The sequence below is a fragment of the Salmo trutta genome, chromosome 25 (genome assembly GCF_901001165.1).
Source record: "Salmo trutta chromosome 25, fSalTru1.1, whole genome shotgun sequence".
Taxonomy (NCBI): Eukaryota; Metazoa; Chordata; class Actinopteri; order Salmoniformes; family Salmonidae; genus Salmo; species Salmo trutta.
In genome coordinates this window covers 37,188,759-37,202,467 of record NC_042981.1, presented here as the reverse complement: position 1 = coordinate 37,202,467, position 13,709 = coordinate 37,188,759, and the positions used below count along the sequence as shown (strand labels likewise).

Genomic DNA, 13,709 nt, shown 5'->3' with positions numbered 1-13,709 from the left:
CATATTAGGCCATTTGCGTCACAGATTAGTCACTGAACATGGGTTTAATAGCTATATTGGCTATATGTACAGTATATGCACATCGTATTGAATTGAGATTACATGTACTGCACCACTGAAACTATTTAGCCTAATCCGATGAGGATCATATGTCAAATGTCAGAATCATGGCACATGAAAACATAATGAAATTGAGTGCAGATTATAAAATTCACTGTGACACAATATCCATGTAATTTCAATTAAATTACGTTGAACCAACGTGGAATAAACATTGAATTGATGTATGTGCCCATTGGGAAGTGATCAATTTGAAATGATTGAATACATACATTATTACAAAGAAAGAGATACAAAAATTGCTTCAAAAATCTCGAAAAAGTACGATTTCCCTGGGCCACCCAAAAGTAAAATGTATGTACGCATTACTGTAAATCGTTTTGGATGAAAGCGTCTGCTTTCAAATCTCTGACGCTCACACATATTTACAATCTCGCGATGTTTATTTCTGGCGCTTTCACGTTTGCGGGATTTTGTTAAGTAAATGATGCGCAGGAGAGCTCCATGAAATCAGCGACATTTACGGGTCCAAATCGAGCAAAAAGCTTCAAATTAAAAGTCCATCGTTTACTTGAACACATCACAAATTGTGGTATATTTCCCTGTTTCAAGATGCTTTCTGTTTCGTATCTCTGTTCTCTGTAAAGTAATTCAGGTTTTCAATATTCTTTATTAAATAAAATATGGAATAATAGTTTAATTTCCATTCTACTAGATGGCACTATCGCCTATGCTACTCCCTGTCAAGGGTCTGAGGATTCTGAAACAAAATAGTTTAGGCTCTTGAAACGCATTGGTGCGTTGGTAGATGTGCTGTACATTGTTATAAACACTTATTACACTGCTATAGATTTTTATTATCAATGCCAATCACTGTTATAAACACATATTACATTATAAATGATGATCCTGTGTAGAGCATGCTGATCCCACCACCAGGGTTGTGGGTTCGATTCCTGGGGCAACCCATACGTAGAATGTATGTGCAAATGACTGTAAGTCGCTTTGGATGAAAGCATCTGCTAAATGGCATATATTATGATTACATTGTTTAAACAACAGGCCTACAATGTGAAAGTCTATTGCTTTTTCAAATTAATATATGTGTTGGAACTTTACATCAGTTGGAAAGGCAGCACATGTATCTGTTTAATTACTACCTGATTCAAAAGTTGTGGACAGAAATGTGGGTATACTATACATTTACATTTTAGTCATTTAGCAGACGCTCTTATCCAGAGCGACTTACAGTAGTGAATGCATACATTTCATTTCATGCATTTTTATTATTTTTTTATTATTATTATAATTTTTTTTGTACTGGCCACCCGTGGGAATCGAACCCACAACCCTGGTGTTGCACACACCATGCTGGCGTTGCAAACACCATGCTCTATCAACTGAGCCATACAAGTTAAAATAAAACAATGACAAGCACATCTTATTCTTTTTGAATTCAGGTTTTATTAAGTCAGGGTAGCTTGGTTATCATGGCTACGTGTAACAGCATTGAGATCCCCTCTGGGACCAGAACTGAATTGAGTATTACTAAACCAATATACCCTCAACTATACAGACACACAGCAATGTAGTGCTGCTGACCTGAGTTCAGGACCCACTAGGGGAGTCACCCTACAGACCCACTAAGGGGCGGCATGTAGCCTCAAGGTTAGATCATTGGGCCAGTTACCGAAAGGTTGCTGGCTCAAATACCGGAGCCAACAAAGTGGGAAAATAAGGCACTTGTGGGTGTCTCAGAGGGAGTTGGGATATGCAAAAAAAAAAAAAAACATATCCATTGCACAATTGTGTGTAAGTTAAAATGCTCCATCATTCTTGTCAATGCAGGTTAGTAGTGTTGTAATACTGTTGTAATACTGTAGCTACTTTTTGACTGGAGTTGGGTCTTGATAGGAGAGACTGAGTAAGGAGTAGTAAAGCCCCTGCCAACCAGGATCTCTCAACCCTCCTGTTCTAAGTCCTCTGTGAACTTCCTGACCTTGAACAAGACCTCCATGTTGACTGTGGGTTGCGTGGTGGATAGTGAGCGCAGCATGTCAGACTGGAGGGCAGAGGGACACACACAGAAGACAATCAAAATCATGAGCATGGTTCAGCAATCACACAAATGTGAGAGTCAGTTTGCAATGCCTGGATGTGTATGTTGAAACAGCATGTTCCAGTATGTTTGTGAGCAGTGAATGTGAGTATGTCTGTGCTGTGAATGTGTGTTTCTCATCATGCATATGATGGGCTCCAGCAGCTTGTCGCTAGGCACATCCATCCAGGTCAATTCTATGGCAGCCGGGTCACCTGGCGAGCACGGGGTCAAGAAGGTCATCCACCATCAATTGACTGGTGGCACAGGATGGCCCTCGGACCTACAATACCATCACAAACAACAAAATATCTTAAAATCTCCTAAATTGTTGAGAAAGAGATACACCTTTAGTGTGCTGTACATTCAACTTCAATAGTTACCATACAGTATTAGCAGAAACTTTTTTAATAAATCACAAATGACTGAAATTACAGTATAGACAGAGAGATAGCCCTATGTGTTCATCTTATTATATTTTTACAATGCCAAAACAGTGTGTATTATTTGCAACGAAACTGTCCCTGTTTGCAAATAATGAACTCTGAGACGTCAATAGGGATTCTGAGCATGGTACTTTCAAGTTAGGCCTACCTTTCCACCCCAGACCGAGTAGGCCTACTGACGCAGAAAAATGTAAGCTTCAACTGCTGGCTAATCTTCTTCCGTGGCTTAACCCACCCAGAGGTCACAAGTGTTTCCCTAAAAGCTGTCTGGGTTTAAATGTATTTCATTGTACAGAACGTGAATAGCTTAATCAATTGATAGTGACAGAATTAGATTATTTCCAAAGCAAATTAAACAACAATATCCCCATACGCATCAGAGTCACGTCTTTCCCGGGTAGCCCTATTTTACAGCTTGTTTCTAGCATTAAGTATCACGGACCAAAGCGCTGTTATAAATAACTGCATATAATCACATCCGTTTAATTTTCTTCAAAATCTTAAACTAACAGTGTACTTTTTGCCCTTTTCTTTAAGAAAAGGTAGGCCTATGGCATACCCTCTCGTACAAACTAACTTCAAGTCTTAACAGACAGAGAGTTGGGCTATTTAAAGAGTGCATGGTGGGTGGAGGAATTGACTAACATATCTATGGATATAGCAGCCTATAGCCTAATTTCATCTGTCAAACAGGTAGGCCTACCTCTTATTTCTTAAATAGGAAGAAATAAGCTCCAACACATATCCCTAATTAAAATGGAGATGTTTAAAATGAATAATGCTTACTCGAATTTGCCTACTTTCAGCACCATGAGCTGTCCATTTCCGATTGTTTGTGCCGTGGCTGCTGCTTCAAGTTTCAGCACCACAATGTAAGTTACTCGAATCTTGTGAAGTCAATGACTCTGATAAACCTTTTTTGATATACTCAGAGGACTGTTATTAGCATGTTTTAACCACTCCTTCATTATTACTGAAACAGGATTCAAAGTGGTAAATATAACGATACAGTCCATAAAAAAATTGGAGGCTGTCGTGGACGAATCAGAATTAGTTGGGTAACATAGATAATTAAGATGTTTTATTAGTATAATATGCTTATTTGAGGTACTTGTCCTTAGAAAGTGTCCATTGGACTCTGGTGTCTTTTCAGTTGCATGTCTACCTTAGCTGGGGCTCAGACACTTGGGGCCCAGAGAGGGGAAGAGGTCAGACTTGTCTTTTTCTTGTCTCTGTTGCTCTGCAGAATATCAGCAAGAGAGGAGGACAGAATGAAATATTGTCATCATGGGAATGTGTCTTTACCTATGCTTAAACCATGTGAAGGGATGGCGTGATTACTGGGGAACCAATGACTTGTCTCCACAATGTCTGTGAGCAAGTCACACCCTCCTTTTTCTTATTGTGGGGAGGTTTATGGCAGTGTCTGGGACCATGGTCTCTTAGATCTCACACTTATCCTGTGATAATATATGGCCTAGAGGCTCACTCCCTCCAGTGAGCCTGTCCAGGAGTGGGGTCAAGAGGGAGATGGGAGTATCTAGAGTTGACAATTGATATATGCCATTGGATGAAATAGTTCTGTTCAATACCGTACCAGGGAGGGACGGTTCTAAGGAGACCAGATACTGGGCTATACCATTAATCCTGTTGACATAGCAGTTACTGTCTGATGTGTTTTATTTTTATCTGTCATACAAAACGTAACCTTTGTGAACTGTTACTAAGTATCTGTGGTTTGTCAATGTACGTTGAAGGGGCTGTATCGTTGCTATAAAAGATCCCTGAGCCATTCTGTAAGCACCTCATTAAATGATTCATTCGAGAGAATGCATTGGTGGAGTCAAGAACTTTTGCAAAAGTATCTTAAGTATTAAAGATGTAGTTTAACTCGGACTGGTGTGTTTTGTAACTCCTCATTTGGTAAGGCGGAAATTAGCCACCACAAGGCCCCTTACACTTCAGTTTTGTGATGCAAAAATGCTAGCAAAATGTATAGCGCATAGAATTAAAAAGGTATTGTCGGACATAATTAATTCTAATCAGACAGGTTTTTTACATGGACAATATATTGGAGATAATATAAAGCAAGTACTGCAAACAATAGAACACTATGACCAATCTGGGAAACCAGGCCTTCTATTCATAGCTGACTTTGAAAAGGCTTTTGATAAAGTACGACTGGAGTTGATATATTAATGCCTGGAACATTTCAATTGTGTACAATCTCTTATAAAATGGGTTAAAATCATGTATAGTAACCATAGGTGTAAAATAGTTGTATGGATGTATGCTGAGAGTCGGGAAGCAAGTTTAGGGAGTGAATACATTTAATAAATAAATTAACAAAACAAGAAACACAAACAGCGCACCGACATGAGACAGCAACAATGACTAATGGGGAAGAAACCAAAGGGTGTAACATATAAAGGGCAGGTAATCAAGGAGGTGAGGGAGTCCAGGTGAGTCTCATTATGCGCGCAACGCTGGTGACAGGTGTGCGCCATAACAAGCAGCCTGGTGACAACAGTAAATAATGGCTACTTTTCAGAAAGCTTTAAACTGTCAAGAGGAGTAAAACAAGGTTGTCCACTATCGGCATATCTATTTATTATGGCCATCGAAATGTTAGCTATTAAAATCAGATCCAACAATAATAGCAAGGGATTAGAAATCCATGGCTTAAAAACAAAGGTGTCATTGTACGCTGATGATTCATGTTTTCTTTTAAATCCACAACTCGGATCCCTCCACAGCCTCATAGAGGATCTAGATATTTTTTTCTTAGCTCTCTGGATTACAACCAAATTATGATAATTGTACCATATTACTTATTGGATCACAAAAAATACAACTTTTACATTACCTTGTAGTTTACCAATAAAATGGTCTGACCGGGATGTGGACATACTCTGTATACATATCCCAAAAGAAACAAACGATCTCACTCCAATACATTTCAATAGAAAGTTAACAAAAATAGATAAGATCTTGCGACCATGGAAAGGTAAATACAGCACCTGTCTATTTGTGGAAAAATGCCCCTGATTAACTCTTTAGTCATATCCCAGTTTACCTATTCACTTATGGTCTTGCCTACGCATAGCAAACAGTTTTTTAAATTAATGTCATTCAATGTCATATTATGATCGCTATATTGCACTCATTGCTATGATATAATTCCTCCACGAAGACATAAGACGTGCAAACTGGTTAGCCTACCGGCTGTTGTGTCACTATTATTAGCTAGGCTACTTAGCTAGCCATGCTGGGTGTCGTGTGTGTGTCAGTATGTGTTTTAGCTAGTGTTTTTGACTGACCTAGTCCCTTACTGGCGAACATGTCGCTTATTTTGCAGCATTTAGCTACGTTTGTGGTAAGGGCCTTTCTCTTTTTTATTCTCTCCCTCTCTGCTCCACCTTTCCTTTTCTGACCGTCCATTTCGCCGTGCAACTTGTCTAAAATGTTATTGGTAGAGAAGCAGGTAGACGGTTGCTATGTGCGTCGCGGAGAGACTTGATGTCATTTTTGGCACGGGGACACTGCAGCGAGAGCGTGAGAGTCGCGCCTGAAGCGTGGATTCTCCATCAACTCATTCCTGCTTGCTATATTATCGCTGGTCAAGTTGACTATTCATGGCAGGCCAAAACGACCCTCAGGCCACCAGGAAATGTCCCGGTGCTCCCAACGACCAGTGTCTGTGTTCTTTTGCCCATCATAATCTTTCCTTTTTATTGGCCAGTCTGAGATATGTTTTTTTCTCTGCAACTCTGCCTAGAAGGCCAGCATCCCAGAGTTTTCTCTTCACTGTTGACGTTGAGACTGTTGTTTTGCGGGTACTATTTAACGAAGCTGTCAGTTGAGGACTTGTGAGGCGTCTGTTTCTCAAACTAGACACTCTAATGTACTTGTCCTCTTGCTCAGTTGTGCACTGGGGCCTCACACTCCACTTTCTATTCTGGTTAGAGACAGTTTGCGCTTTTCTGTGAAGGGAGTAGTACACAGTGTTGTATGAGATCTTAAGATTCTTGACAATGTCCTCACACGGAATAGCCTTCATTTCTCAGAACAAGAATAGACTGATGAGTTTCAGAAGAAAGTTCCTTGTTTCTGGCCATTTTGAGCCTGTAATCGAACCCACAAATGCTGATGCGCCAGATACTCAACTAGTCTAAAGAAGGCCAGTTTTATTGCTTCTTTAAGCAGGACAACAGTTTTCAGCTGTGCTAACATAATTGCAAAAGTGTTTCCTAATGATCAATTAGCCTTTTAAAATGAGCCGGCTGAAAACCCAGAACACACTGGAAGGGTGTCAGCCCAGTGGAGGAGTGACATAATGAATTCTGGGTGTACTTCGCCCATGAAAGGAATTGGGCCCACTCTCCATGCCAGTCCTGGCAGTGACTCCTCAGGAACCTCCCCAGCTCCTGGTTCATCCTCTCCACCTGCCCGTTAGACTGAGGCCTATACCCGGAAGTGAGACTGACTGCAACCATGAGCTTCTCCATAAAGGCTCTCCATACCTATGATGTGAATTGGGGGCTACGGTCGGAGACGATGTCCTCCATAAGGCCATAATGCCCGGAAGACCTGCTGGAATAGTGCCTCAGCGACCTGGAGAGCAGTAGGGAGACCAGAGAGAGGGATGAAACGACAGGATTTAGAAAATCTATCCACAACCACCAAAATGGTGGTGAAACCGTCAGAGAGGAGATCAGTGACAAAATCAATGCTTAGATGAGACCAGGGACGCTGAGGCACCGGAAGGAGTTTGCCTGCTGGAGCATGCTGGGGGGATTTGGTCTGAGCACATACGGGACAGGAGTTGACGTAGTCACTAACGTCCTGCGCCAAGGTTGGCCAACAATACTTCTCGGAGATGGATTGGGTAGTGCGAGAAATACCTGGATGTCAAGCGACGACAGCTGTGTGCGCCCAGGTCAGCAGCCAATCCCTTATCCCTGTGGGAATGTAGATGCGCTCAGGAGGACAGGTAGTGGATGTGGGATCCCTCTCCAGAGCCTGGCTGATGTCCACATCTACGTCCCAGACCACAGGGGCTATGACTCGAGAGGGATTGTGGGTGCATTCTGGACAGGACCCTCTCCCAAATCGTAGAGACGGGACAGGGCACCGGCTATGGTATTCTTTGAACCTGGGCAAGTCAAATCTTGTAAAGAACATGGCCCACCTTGCTTGGAGCGGATTCAGCCTCCTTGCTGTCTGTATGTACTCCAGGTTTCAATGGTCGGTGAGGATGACGAATGGGTCCTTGGCGCCCTCCTGCCAGTGTTTCCACTCCTCTAATGCCAACTTCACCACCGGGAGCTCTCGATCACGACGTCGTAATTTCTCTCTGCAGGGGATAGTTTCTTAGGGTAATGCACACACGGATACAATTTCTGTGGATTACCTTTTCGTTGAGACAGAACTGCCCCCACACCCACCTCTGACGAGTCACACTTCTCAGCCTTGACAAACAGGTGGTTTTCCAGGAGGCGTTCCAGGACTACTCGGACGTAAGCGATGTGATCCTCCAAGGCAGCCGAGTAGACCAGGATGTCATCGATATACACAACCATATACATTTTCATCCTCGACCATGAGATGGTGGGGTTGTGGCGTTAAAGCCAAGGGTGGCGTCGGATGAATGGCACAACAAAAGCCCTCAGGATCTCGCCACAGAATCGCTGTTCATTCAAATTGCCATCGATGAAATACAATTGTGTTTGTTGTCTAAAGCTTATGCCTGCCAATAGCATAACCCCACCGCTACCATGGGGCACTCTGTTCACAACATTGACATCAGGAAACTGCTTGCCCACACGATGCCATACACATGGTCTGTGGTTGTGAGGCCGTTTGGACATATTGCCAAATTCTCTAAAACTACGTTGGAGGCAGCTTATGGTAGAGAAATTAAGTGTGTCCCACCCGCGGGTTATTACAGAGGAAAAAGAAGGAACGGCGTGCCTGCGTGCCCGTGCAGTAAACAACTCACTGGTCCCAGGCTTGAGACAGCTCTTATTCTCTCCCCAGTAACAGTAGAAGCATGAAACAAGGTTCTAAAGACTTTTGACATCTAGTGGAAGCCTTAGGAAGTGCAAAATGACCCCACAGACACTGTAGTTTGGCTAGGCAATTACTTGAAAAACTACAAACCACTTCTGGGTTGGATATGTTCTCAGGTTTTTGCCTGCCATATGAGTTCTGTTATACTCACAGACATCATTCAAACAGTTTTAGAAACTTCAGAGTGTTTTCTATCCAAATATGCTAATAATATGCATATCTTACCTTCTGGGCCAGAGTAGAAGGCAGTTTAATTTGGGCACGTCATTCATCTGAATTTCCGAATACTGCGCCCTGTCACCAAGAAGTTAATTATCGGGAAACAGCTCTGGTTAACATAACTGCAGTCAGCATGCCGGTTGCACGCTCACTCAACAAGACATCTGTGGCATTGTGTTGTGTGACAAAACTGCACATTTTAGAGTGGCCTTTTATTGTCCCCAGCACAAGGTGCACCTGTGTAATGATCATGCTGTTTCAAATCAAATCAAATTTTATTTGTCAAATGCGCCGAATACAACCTTACAGGGAAATGCTTACTTACAAGCCCTTAACCAACAATGCTTTAAGAAGTTTTAAGAAAAAGTAAGTGTTTAGTAAAAAATTGATAAGTAAAATACAATTTAAAATAAAAGTAACAAATAATTAAACAGCAGCAGTAAAATAACAATAGCGGGGCTATATACTGGGGGTACCGGTACAGAGTCAATGTGCGGGGGCACTGGTTTGTCGAGGTAATATGTTCATGTAGGTAGAGAGAGATAATAAACAGAGTAGCAGCAGCATAAAAGAGGGGTTTGGGTAGCCCTTTCATTAGCTGTTCAGGAGTCTTATGGCTTGGGATAGAAGCTGTTAAGAAGCCTTTTGGACCTAGACTTGACGCTCCGGTACCTCTTGCCATGAGTCTATGACGAGGGTGGCTGGAGTCTGACAATTTTTAGGGCCTTGCTCTGACACCGCCTGCTATAGAGGTCCTGGATGGCAGGAAGCTTGGCCCCAGTGATGTTCTGGGTCGTATGCACTACCCTCTGTAGTGCCTTGCGGTCGAAGGCTGGGTAATATCCATACCAGACAGTGATGCAACCAGTCAGGATGCTCTCAATGGTGCAGCTGTAGAACCTTTTGAGGATCTGAGGACCCATGCCAAATCTTTTCAGTCTCCTGAGAGGGAATAGGCTTTGTTGTGCCCTCTTCACGACTGTTTAATCAGCTTCTTGACATGCCACACCTGTCAGGTGGATGGATTATCTTGGCAAAGGAGAAATGCTCACTAACAAGGATGTAAACAAATTTGTGCACAAACTTTGAGAGAAATCAGCTTTTTGTGTGTATGGAACATTTCTGGGATCTTTTATTTCAGCTCATGAAACATGGGACCAACACTTTACATGTTGCGTTTATTTTTTTGTTCAGTGTAGCATAGAATTGAATAACAATATACTCTATTCTCTCTTATCGTAATTATCCTACCTACCTCCAACAAAGACATATATTCCTCCAGCAGCTTTAGAATAGAATAAATACAATCTATTCTATCATCAGTATCTTCCCTACCTATCTCCAACAAAGAGGTCGATTCCTCCAGCAGCTTTGATCTTGTAGGAGGAATCACACTCGTCTGTGAGGTTGGCAGTGCTATTATTCAGAATATGGGTGTCCTCCGATTTGATGTCAACGTGCTTGAAGAAGTTATTCCAGATGAAGGAATGGTAGCTCTCCGCGTGATTCCTAGGAATACCTGCATAGTTTGTCGAGAATGTTAGCGGTGACAGTCGATTTCTGCAGGGGAAGAATATATTTTATGTGGTCAATCTCTATGGTAGGACACTGGATGTTATTAGTAAATGGTCTGAGGCTTCTAAAATACTTCCCTTGTATGGTTACAACTTGTATAGTTTAAATGGTACAGTAGAAATTAGATGTGGAGACTAATGGAATTAACTATTTTGCTATCAAGTGACAGTAGATTTCTGCAGAGAAAAGTATGTTATGCGGGCAATCTCTATGGTATGACACTGAATGTTTTTAGGAGAGGGTCTGATGATTCTAAAACAGTCCCTTTTATGCTGTCAACTTCAAGAATTTTAACAGTACAGTAGAAAACAGCTGTATGGGGCTGCAATGAGGAGCTGTTTTAAAAATGCCAATTTCTGTCAGTGGTGATAGTAGATTTTGGCCCTAAAAAGTATTTAATGCAGTCAATCTCAATGGTATGATCTTATTAGTAGAGCTTCTGATAATTCTGATTTAAATCCTGTTCTGTTACGGGTTAAAAACCACTAATACTTCCAGCAACAGTGTTAGTATTGTGTTGTTGTTGCTGTTGCCACCTCTTTAAGGAATACCTGGGAGAGGATAAAGTAATCCTTCTAACCCCCCCCCTAAAAGATTTAGATGCACTATTGTAAAGTGGTTGTTCCACTGGATATCATAAGGTGAATGCACCAATTTGTAAGTCGCTCTGGATAAGAGCGTCTGCTAAATGACTTAAATGTAAATGTAACATGTAATGTTTTGTACAGGGGACTATAACAAAAAACCTCTATCATTATAGTATGCAAAATCAAACAGTAAATCGATCTTTTTTAATTGATTTATATTTTCAATTAATGTATGTTTAGTAATTTAAAAGTAATTTGGTGGTTTTAAATCATAAAAACGTCCTGTTAACATCCAAGTAACATTGATGAGGGACTTTAATTTTGAAAAAAAATCACGCGTGATCACGTGACCTCAATGTCGCAAGTTTCACAATGCTGCGCAGTAGCTAGCTTTTCATGGAAATGGCGCCCGCGTTGAACTCTAGCTAGAAGACAGTTCTGTAGCTAGCTAGTCTAGTTCAGAAGACTTGTTAAAGACACGGTCCTTCATACTAGAATATTTGCGGGTTATCGACATTTGTCTTGAAAAACAAAAGGGATTCGGAAGAAATTCGTATTATTATGACAGGGCCGAAGAGTCGCAACCGAAAAGACATTACCGCATTTCCGTACGTCGACAACATCAGACAGGTAACGTTAACGTCTTGCTAGTTACGGTTGTTGTACAGTTACCGGTAGATAGCCAACTAGAACAGGTTTTGCATTTTAACTACCCAGCCAGTTGGTAGAATGGGCGGATTAGCTGTCAAGCACAAGTGAGCAGTACATTTAGCTAAATCGGCTTGTACCTAACGTTAACTAGCTATTTCAGTTGGGTAGCAAACGTTAGATGGTTAGTTAGGCGGCTAATGTTAGCATAATGCTACCTCATGCGAGGTTTTGATTCACCCGCCTCACAATCATAACGTCAACGTAAGACATATAGAAAGTGTCATCAGTGACCTAGTTAGTGTGGTGTGCAATTTAGTTAGATAATAACCCCCCCCCATATTTTCCACCAAACAAACAATTTACCTGAACAACACTGTTTTACTTTAGATGTGCTGCAACTAACGTGATGTCTGTGCTTTGGTAGTCTCGCGTTGCCATACCTCCAAAATATGTCGTTGTCACGCCTTCCGTTTTAGGGAACGCCTCGATCATACCGATTATTGCATTTCAGTACACCAGAAGTACATTCATTTCCAATGTAACGCTGCTTTTGCCTTGAAGTATTGTGTTTCATGCCTCGACCACACCGATAGTGTTCTTGCGCTAAATATGACGCAGCATCAAATGGATAAATCTACCCAAATTGGAAACCGTGGAAAGATGGCAACATTTGCAAAACTGAAGGTGCGAACGACCGCATTTAACCATGGCAAGGTGACTGGGAATATGGTTGAATACAAACAGTTCAGTTAAAAGGCACAAACAAGACGTATCAAATCAAATTTCACATACATATGGTTAGCAGATGTTAATGTGAGTGTAGCGAAATGCGTGTGCTTCTAGTTCCGACCATGCAGTAATGTCTAACAATTTCACAACTACCCTTTACACAAGTGTAAAGGAATGAATAAGAATATGTACATATAAATATATGGATGAGCGATGGCCGAAAGGCAAAATGCAGTAGATGGTATGGAGTACAGTATATACATATGGGATGAGTAATGTAGGGTATGTAAACATTATATAAAGAGCAGTTGCCGTACAAGGCGTTGATACAGCCCGACAGGATGCTCTCGATTGTGCATCTGTAAAAGTTTGAGTGTTTAGGTGACAAGTCACATTTCTTCAGCCTCCTGAGTTTGAAGAGGCGCTACTGCGAAACTTTTCTGTGTGTTATTAAGTCTATGATTTGATATTTGATAGAGCAGTCTGACTGAGCGATGGTAGGCAGCAGCAGGCTCTTAAGCATTCATTCAAACAGCTCTTTCGTGCGTTTGCCAGCAGCTCTTCGCTGTGCTTCAAGCATTGAGCTGTTTATGACTTCAAGCTTATCAATTCCCGAGATTAGGCTGGTTAGTTAGCGGGGTGCGCGCTAATAGCGTTTCAATCGGTGACGTCACTCGCTCTGAGACTTGGAGTAGTTGTTCCCCTTGCTCTGCAAGGGCCGCGGCTTTTGTGGAGCGATGGATAACGATGCTTCGAGGGTGGCTGTTGTTGATGTGTTCCTGGTTCAAGCCCAGGTAGGGGCGAGGAGAGGGATGGAAGCTATACTGTTACACTGGCAATACTAAAGTGCCTATAAGAACATCTAATAGTCCTATAATTCCTATAATACCTGCAACTTAAAACTTCTTACCTGGGAATATTGAAGACTCATGTTAAAAGGAACCACCAGCTTTCATATGTTCTCATGTTCTGAGCAAGGAACTTAAACGTTAGCTTTTTTAGATGGCACATATTGCACTTTTACTTTCTTCTCCAACACTTTGTTTTTGCTTTTTTTTAACCAAATTGAACATGTTTCATTATTTATTTGAGGCTAAATTGATTTTATTGATGTATTATATTAAGTTAAAATAAAAGTATTCATTCAGTATTGTTGTAATTGTCATTATTACAAAAGCATTTTTTAATCGGCCGATTAATCGGTATCGGCTTTTTAACGGGCCTCCAATAATCGGTATCGGCGTTAAAATCATAATCGGTCGACTTCTAGTA

General features: G+C 41.4%; 1 protein-coding gene and 1 long non-coding RNA gene across 5 annotated transcripts in view; one reads left to right on the top strand and one right to left on the bottom strand.

Moving 5' to 3' along the window:
* Positions 1 to 1,504: 1,504 nt before the first annotated feature.
* Positions 1,505 to 12,426, bottom strand: LOC115162512 (uncharacterized). 2 transcript variants are annotated; one of them, XR_003869565.1, is made up of 3 exons: positions 12,072 to 12,426; positions 10,231 to 10,455; positions 1,505 to 2,441 (listed from the first exon to the last, which is right to left on the bottom strand). It is a non-coding gene; the product is annotated as an uncharacterized LOC115162512 (long non-coding RNA). The 2 variants fall into 2 exon arrangements; XR_003869564.1 differs by lacking the exon at positions 1,505 to 2,441 and having other exon boundaries at positions 10,058 to 10,455.
* LOC115162511 (protein ELYS-like) overlaps positions 11,406 to 13,709 on the top strand; it is a 36,585-nt gene continuing 34,281 nt past the window's right edge. For all 3 annotated transcript variants that reach the window (XM_029713874.1, XM_029713872.1, XM_029713873.1), the window contains exon 1: positions 11,406 to 11,687. The gene's annotated coding sequence lies outside the window, so the exon portion shown is untranslated. The remainder of the gene's footprint in view (positions 11,688 to 13,709) is intronic.